Source organism: Crocodylus porosus, unplaced genomic scaffold (genome assembly GCF_001723895.1).
Source record: "Crocodylus porosus isolate Cpor-Errol unplaced genomic scaffold, CroPor_comp1, whole genome shotgun sequence".
Lineage (NCBI taxonomy): Eukaryota > Metazoa > Chordata > Crocodylia > Crocodylidae > Crocodylus > Crocodylus porosus.
The window spans coordinates 122,032,119-122,041,397 of NW_017728906.1; positions in this window are offsets into that span (position 1 = coordinate 122,032,119).

Consider the following 9,279-nt stretch of genomic DNA (forward strand, 5'->3'; position numbering starts at 1 on the left):
TCTGCTCACATCCCTTCTGACCCTACTAACTATGAAACTATATACTTATGTTTATATCCTTGTTCCTTTCCCTTTTGATAAGTTAATGTAAATAAATGTGTATATAATTAAGTCCCCTGACTGTCCTGGCCTGGTTCTGGCCCTGATACCTTGTGCTTGTACTTTAAAGCCAGGAGCTTTCCTCCCTCATGTTAAATGGTGGGGAAAAACTCATCCTCTAATCAAGAAAATATAGTAGCAATGTTTTAACAGAAAGAAAGGCAAAAGGGTATGAGAAAAAGTATGTTAAAAAGACAATTGCACTAACAGGGACTCACCATGGTCAATGGAGCAAAGTAAGACAGATTCCTATAAAATACAGAAATCAATATAGCAAAGTTTGAGGAAAAGAAATGGCATAAAGGGAACAGTGAGTTCCACAGCAAGAACACTACTAACCTTTTTCTCATCAGAATCCTCAACTGTACCTCAGGAATTCTTCTCCCCTCTATACTAGGCTTTCCCACCACATGAAAATTGGATGCTTCTTCACCCTGTTGTGGGTGAACTTTACATATCTCGATTCCTACAGCCAGCATAACTAAAGTTTTAATGCCTGTGACCTTTTAACCTCAAGGTGATTAAGTGATTTGATTTAGTGGTGCCCATACTTTTTGTTGACTCCTTTTAAATATTATTCATATTCCATCTTCTGAAGACAAGTAATTTCTTCTGTCACAAGAATGCTATTAAATTGTTTTATTTCTCCATAAATTGTTTGCCCTAGGCCTGCTCTGCTTGCCAGACCCTTATTTAAACGGTGAATTATTTTTAGTTTCCTATATTGTACTAAGAATAGACTGTGCAATCTATTTTTATCTCTTGTCATATTCAGTCTGATTCCTGGCTATCTCCCCAAGTCATTCCTAATATATCAGTTTTGAGCTTCATATGTTAGAAACTTCTCTACATTTCCCCCTGAGGCTGTATAGGTTTTAAACATTTAAGCATCATGTTTTTGCATAGTTTTCTGAAATGACAGTTCTCCATCCAATTAGAAAAAGAAACTGGAGATAGCTTTTTTATACCATTTTAAACTTTCAAGGTTCATATAGTTTATTCATTTTGAGAGCAAAGAGTCCAAAAATAGCCAGCAACAAATATGGAAAATTATTCTTATAGAAGAATTACTACAACATACAAATATTAAATACATTATTGCTTTCAGGCAAAAAAAAAAAAAAGGATTTCTTTAAAGAAAAATAAACAAATCTGCCAAAAAAATACTTAATGCATGTGTCTTTATAAAACAAAAACAACTCTTTATGAATAGCTGGGATGGGACTATTTTGTGTTTTGGATGGACGTTCTTATTTGTTTTCCCCACTACAGTATGGTACAAGGCAAGCAAGGAAATATTCTTCTTGAACTGTTAAATTTTAATGCTGGGTTTTGCAAGGCTGAACTGACCTGAAAAAAATGGCTCAATAAGGAACACATTAGATAAGATTACTGTCTACAACATTTGTGTACATTAGTAGTCATTCCTTTGAGTGAGTGGCATCACTCTGTATGAAATGCATGTGCATGAAATTGGGTTCAGATTTATAGAATGGTGCATAAGTGTGTTGGGAAAACTGTGATATATATATATATTAAACAAAATTAAGGGAAAAATTGACACACTCTTCATGTTCCACAACTTCTTTCTGCAAACTATTTCCTGATTAATTGTTTGGCATTCCTTCCCCCTGCTGTCACATCTATGCTTTAAATAGATTTAGAGTACTTATACAAGTTACATTTTTCACGTGATCTATAGCTGAAAGTGCTCTATAGCTGTGATATAACATATTTACTTGGCTGCAGAGCCTTTTTAAAATGGCTGATTTCACAAAACAATTACCCTGGTCAAATCAGGTAATAGATGAAGGCAATCTAAAACAGAGCATGTTAGGGAACTTGTGAGATTGGGATAAGAAACTTGACTTGAGAGTCTTAAACTTAAGCCTGAATGTGGGAGAACAGAACTGTCAATGAGTTGGCAGCTGAGTGGGGCAGCTGGGGTGGGTATGGAAGCTCAAAGTCATTTGATAGTTGCAGAGAAACTGAATGTGGCTGAAATGATTGAATCTTCCTGGGCAAAGTTGCCTCCCTCTCAGTAGAAATTACCAATGTACAGGGAAATTCTACTAAGAGAGAGGTATTCAGTTTTTCAGGAAATGTGTATATCCTGGAGAAAGATCTTTCAGGTTGATACCTGGAAGAAGTCCCCTTCAAGAGAGTTCCTCTCTAGAATTTAATGGCTGTATACTCTACTCCTCCCTGATCATGAGGAGATGAACAGCAGGTTCCATTGTGTCTCCTTCGGACTCTGGTCTGGGGAATATAGAGCTGGATTTGCCTGCTGTTATACACTTCCCAAATTGGATTTGAGCTGTTCCTGCTGCCCCCTGAACCATTCTAAAACTGCAGGCACTCCAGTTTGAGGAAGGTGCAAGGAGCATTTCTTCACTGCTCCACACCCATTTCCCATACTGGGGTTCTGAGTTTAAAGAGAATACAGACTCCTTTTTATATAGTTGCATCCAGCTAGGGCTGGGGAAACCACTCTCACCCCTAACTGCAAGCTCCCAGCTGCATGCTTTTTAGAACTGTGGGATGCTATAAGCTTTATATCCATAGATTCATGTACAGTCTCCCTGATGTTGGTCTCCTGGTGCTCTTAATATACCCAAGTGTGAGAAACAGGTGGGGACATTGTCCAATGCTCCCTCCCCTCTCAGAGACTTGGTGGGAGCTACAGAAAAATGTCCTCCATGATTGCCCTGATTGGGGTCACATCAGTCTAGGAAAGGCACACAGGAAGGCTAGAAGGAATGGCTGTAGTCTGAACACCTGTACTGTTCTCTCTCTTGGAAAAATTGCCTACAATCAGTGAATGCTACTTTGTAGCCCTAGATTCAATCCTTGTCTCAGTTGCATAGTTCTCAGAGATCCAGCAAATTACTTCTGGTAAATCAAACATATTAGAAATCTTTGTTTTCTGGTCAACAAACTTTATAGTCTGACTAGGAAAAAAAGCTGACTGTTCATGGTATCAACGTAACCTATAGAGTAATGGCTTGAATGGATGAAGTGTTCAGTATGACTGAAAAAAATCAAGGCCAATGTTCTTCAAATTAAGCATGCCAAATAATTGATTTTTTTTAAATTGTAAAATGAGAATAAATGCCATGCATACTAATCTCAGGTGTGAAACAGATATAATAGTAGCAAGCACTGTTAATCAGTACATGAAAAATTAGTGATTCTGTCTTCACTTGCACTTTCATGTTCAACAAAAAATTAAAAGGGACACAGTGAACACAGGTGATACAAAAATATTGAATTGCTTCTTGTTAAGTGACCTTCTTATAGTCAATTTACTGAAAGTGGTAGTGATGCTATGCAAAAAAAATAAAATATGGCCATGTAATTGAAAAGGATTGAGGCAGAGGCAATCCAGGTAGATCACGTGTGTAGCGAGAAAAGGTCCAGAACGCAAGATCATGGACTAAGTTGGGAGGCAAGTGGAGTCCAGGAACAAAGTCAGGGTTTCAGGGCCAAAATAAGGATTAGGTGAGGAGTTCCAAGTAGGACAGGGGCACAGCAAGGCAGTCAGTTACCACTTCCTATATCCCAGAGGAATTACTCAGCCTACTCCCTGATTACTCCCAGGTGAGGCACGGGGAAGAATCTTTTTCAGCTTAGGCTCATTGTATTAATTAAAATGTGTATGAGAAGACATATACACAATAAGGAAATACATAGGCAACCTGATTTTGACATTTCATAACTTTTCATTAATTTTAAGAGAATATTATTCAGGTTGCAACGCAGTGTTTGGTGTTTTACATATACACATGCACATTTTTTCTTATATGTATGTGTATATATATGCATAAAGACTCACACTATTATGTAAAAAATTATATCATATCACAATGTATATGACTCAGCCACCGTGCATGTGTCTCTTACTCCAGAGAAATTATTTTCTTTTGGTATATTCTCATTTGTATCATTCAGTTCTCATCTTTCTCCATTTCCTATTTTAATAGTTTTGTAAGATTCATGATGAGAAGAACAGTACTGATTGGCAAATGGTCTCTTTCATAAGTTTTTTTCAAAAATGTGACTTCAGAGTCAGAATTCAGTTGAAAAAGGAGAGATTATACTTGTCCTAGATTCTGAAGATATATGTAATCAGACAGAAGTAGAGCTGGAAGGGAGAACCCAACCTCCTTCCCCAGCCCTATCTAAACCATGCTATACAAATCTATTAGCAAAAATACAGTCATCCCTGATGCACCAGAAATAACACCCTAATCTGCCACAGGTAAAGCAGGGGGACCACAGCAGCCGAAGTCCTGCTGCAGCAAAGATTGTTAATATATGCTCGAGAGATCTCAGAAAAAAAGGACTATAGCCCCACTACAGAGACGGACAAAAACCACACAGCAATCTTGGGTAAAAGTATATCCTGATCCTAAATATGGTGATTGGTCTGATCCTGAGCAGAGGTACAAGACTCCCTATGAGAAACCTACAAGTTTAAGTCCCAGCAGGAGCATTGGCATGCCCCAGTCAAAATCCCTAGCCTTGGGTGCAGCTAAAACCCAGTACCTCTGAGAAAAGTTTTAAAAAGCCTCAACACCTGGCAGCCAGGGGCTGGGGGAGGGAGAGTTCCCTCCTAGCTCCATGCAGCAACCAGCAAAGCCAAGAAGCATAGATAATATCCATGGTAGAAAATAGGCATAGCTATGCCTAGATCATCCTCTACTAGTGGCTGCCCAGTCTTTTCTTCAGTACCTCCAGTGAGCCCACAACATTCCTAGACACTCTATTCCACTGTCTCACCATTCTTGCATCAAAGTTTCCAATATCCAATCTACATATACTTTTTTGCAACTTCAAGCCATTGGTCCATGTCTTCCTCTCTGCAGCAAGAGAGAAAAGGTGCTTTCCTTCTTCTTTATAACAGCCCTTCAAGTATTTGAAGACTTCTATCATGTCCCCTCTGAAGTGCCTCTTTTGCAAGCTGAACATGCTTAGCTCCTTCAACCTCTCTTCATCTAACTTGCCTTCCAAGCCCTTGCTCATTTTTGTTACCCATCTTTGGACCATCTGTAACTTCCCCACATCCTTTTATTTATTTTTTTTAAATATGGAGCCCAGAGCTGCACACAGTATGCCAGAGGAGGCCTGACCAGTGCCAAGCACAGAGGCACTATCACCTCCCACATCTTGCACCTAATGCTTCTATTGATGCAGCCCAAAACTGCACTCACCTTTTGGGCAGCTGCATCCCACTGCAGACTCATGTGAGTCTATGATCTATCAAGACTCCCAGATCCTCCTCTGTAGTGCTGCCACCTGGCTAGGTGTCCCCCATTTTCTATTTGTGTTTTTGATTATTGTTCCCAAGGTGTACCACTTCATATTTGTCTGCAATTACATTAATCCTGCTAGTTTAGCCCAACTTCCCAGTCTACAGGATAAGAGGACAACTCAGAAGGATCTCATTATGAATGCACTCATAATCCTTCTTAGTTTAGTGTACTCCACAAACTTGCCCAAGAAGCTTTCTATGCCAGCATCCAAATAATTTATTAAAATGTGAACAGCACCAGGACAGACTCCTGTGGGACTCTACTCAAAACCTCCTGCCATTCAGACATGGAACTGTTAATAATTATATAAATATATATAAATAATTAAATTTAAATTAATTACAATTAAAATTGCATTTCATTTTAATCATGGAAAAATGTGGATTTAGGGTTACTTTATTTAATCTGAAAAAAAAAAAATCAGAGAAAATGGGTCTCCCTGATAATTACCCTTTGCTTTCAGCTATTGAGCCAGTTATCCACTGAGCAGTAATTTTACCCAGCCCATATTCCCCCAATTTGTTTAAGAGAAGGTCCTTTGGGACTTGTCAAAAGCCTTCCTGAAGTGCGGATATACTATATCCACAGCATTCCCTTCATCCACTCAACAGAGTAGTTAATTTGTTAAAGAAGCAAATCAGGTTTGCCATGATTTGTTTTTCATGAAACCATGCTGGCTGCTTGCAATCAGCCTTTCCTCCTACAAAAACTTGCAAATGGCCTTCCTTTAAATATGCTCCAGTAATTTCCCAAATATTCAAGCGAAGTCCTCCTTCTTGCCTTTTTTAGTGCTCAGAGGTCCTTGGTGATATTAGTCCTTCTTCAGGCCTTTAATACCTGGCCTGTCTCCCATGACTTTATGAACAACATTGCCAAAGGCTCCAAGATCTGCTCTTCCAGTTTCTTCAGGACCCTGGAAATGAAGCTTAATTGGCCCTGCTGACTTGAGTTTATTCAGACCCAGCAAAAGCTCTCCGACTGTCTCTTTTGTTATCTCCTTCCTCATCTTGCCCCCTTCTTTATCCAGACAATCTCTATTAGATATCTGGCAGCTAAATTGTTGTGTGTGAAGACTGAGGCATAGTAGCTGTTGAGTAGTTCTGCCTTCTTTGTATCTTCTGTTAGGAGTTTCCCTTGGCCTGTTAACAGAGAACCCACAGCTTCCTTGGTCCTTTTCTGGCCAATATACTTACAAAATCTCTTCTTGTTGACCTCAACCTCCTTTGCCAGGTGCAGCTCATTTTTATCTTTGCCAACCTGTTTTTGTCCCGGCGGGTTCTTGCTATTTCCTGGTATGCATCCTTGGTGACCTGCCCTTTCTTCTATTATCTGTATGCTTTCTTTTTGCATTTGAGCTTTCATATCTAAATCCCCTACAGAATTCTGCTACATATTAGGCCTGTGTGAATAGGAAAGTATTCAATTTGGATTCAGTCAATTCAGAGGACAGTGATTCAACTTGGAGATTTGGATCAGTGTCCTGAATCAATTCAGCTGAATTGGCTTTGGAAGACTAGGCACTTATTTGGAGGGAGAAATGCCGTGATTCAGTTTGGCCAGGAAGAGGCAGGCACAGTTGGGTGGCTCCACCAGCTGTGCCTGCCTCTCCCCAGGTGAGGGGAACTGCAGGAGAAGCCCCCATGGCTTCCTGGCCTGGCCACATCCCCCACCCAGCCCTAGCCTAGTTCTGGCACTTAAATAAATAAATAAATAAAAGACCGTCACTCACTAGCTGCAACAGTGGTAATCAGGCCTCTGGGTACTCATGGAAGAGCCCCCCCCCCATGCAGTGGGGTGGGGGGAGTGGGGCACAGCAGGAATTGCCCCCCACCTGGTACCTGCATGGCAGCTGCCCCAGAGCGTAGGTGCAGCGTGGCTCCACAGGGTGTTGTGTGCTGTCAGGGAGCTGGGGCCATTTGGGCTGAGCAGTTTGTGGCTCTTGCCAACTGCTGGAGCCACCCCAGCTCCCAGACAGTACACAGTGCCCTGCCGTGCTGTGCTCCACCTATGCCATGGGGCAGCTGGTGAGTGGGCATCATGCGGGGGGGGTGGGAAATGATCCCTACTGCCTCCTTCTTCCCCATGCTGCACAGGGGGCTCTGCCATGAGCAGCTAGAGGCCCCATTTCCTGCTGCCAGACGTAACGAGTACAGGGGGGTTTTTTTGTTTGTTTTTTTGGGGGTTTTTTTGAGGGCCAGAAGGCTGGGCCAGGCAGGGCAGCCATGAAGGTTTCTCCTGTGGCTCCTCCATCTGTGCCTACCTCTGCCCTGGCAGGGGAAGCTGCAGAGGCTATCCCCTGCTGCTGCTTGCCCAGCTGGTGGGGGCACCAATACAGGTACGGCTTTCTCCAGGTAGCAGCAGGGCATAGTTCCTGCCCAGCATTGCATCAACATTGGGAGTGGGGGCTCTTCCCTGCCACTGCTTGCCAGCCAGTGAGGAGGGCACAAGATGCAGGTACAACAATGCTGGGAGCAGGGGTATGCTCTGCTGCTGCGGTTCCCCTTCTGCCTGGAGCAAGCTGTGCCTGCATCCCACCCCCTCTGCCCTGGCTGGGCAAGCACCAACAGGGCAGAGCCCCTGCTCCCAGCACTGCTGCACCCGCATCCCACACACGTCCGCCTCCAACCTGGAATAACATGTCCTCCCCTGCCCCAGTTGGACATTTTGTCCTAGTTTGAGCCCAATCCTTCCTTCCCCCATGCCCTTTCCCTCTTTCCTCTCCAACCCCAACAGATTTACTAGCTGGAGGCAGCTATAAGCTGCCTGCTTATTTTATGGCCAAATCTCCAGATTGACTGACACTTTTCCAATTTATTCAGATACTCTGAATCAATTTGGAACTTTTACTTGGTCTCCCAATTTGATTCGTATTTGGAGATTCAGTCCCTAAATTGGTCCGAATCTCCTCTGAATCAAATCAGCTACTGAAGCTGCACACAGCCCTACTATATATGTAACTTCTTGTCTATGCACAGTGATCATTTGGGTTCATTTCTGGGTTTCTCCTTCTCCTCTCAATCCAATTTTATGATAGAAAACTGGGTTCCCTCATCTTGGTTTGAGTATTTGTTAGAGGTACTGGTTTGTCTTGAAATAAAGGAGAAATGCTGCCAGGAAACCATGTGTAAACCATAATAGGTTTCCATGTAACAGAAACATTAGTAACAGGAGAGTTTTAAGAGTCAGATTCCTCTTCTCTGGTTAAGTTATCAGCAAAAGGAGAGATATTTGATGTTTAAAACCCCATGGATCTTGTGAGTAGAATAAAAATGAGAAAAATGTCCATCAAAAAAGATACATTCTGTTTTTGAAACTATGTTAGAAGAGGGGAGAAAAAGAGATAAAAGAAAAAAAATCCAAACACTAAATATTTAATTAGATGAAATAATCTAATTTACTGGGTAATTATTATTCATATAATTTACTATAATGACCAAGATGTTTTGTTCAGAATCCACTCACTTGAACAAAATACAAGCATTTTTTTCTTTTGTGGAAATGTTCATTTTATGCATTATGCTAACAACAAGAAAATGTAGGATTTTAGAGGAAAAACAGCCTTAGGGAGGCATTATAGGACAAGTTCTATTTTTCTTTGGTTGTCTAAAGTGGCAGTTAGTTTATTTGTGTATATGACATTTTTTGGCACATGCACAGATAACAATTCTGTTTTTTTTAGCACTGTGGATAAATGAATGTGTTAGCACTCTATTTATGTAATTGAGTATGAAGAATAGGTTACATACTAGTTAGCACAGGTCCTGGTTTTCTGTGACAGCACCACTAGGGAGTGAGTGAGTGAGTGAGTGAGTGTGTGTGTGTGTGTGTGTGTGTGTGTGTGTGTGTGTGTGTGTGTGTGTGTGTG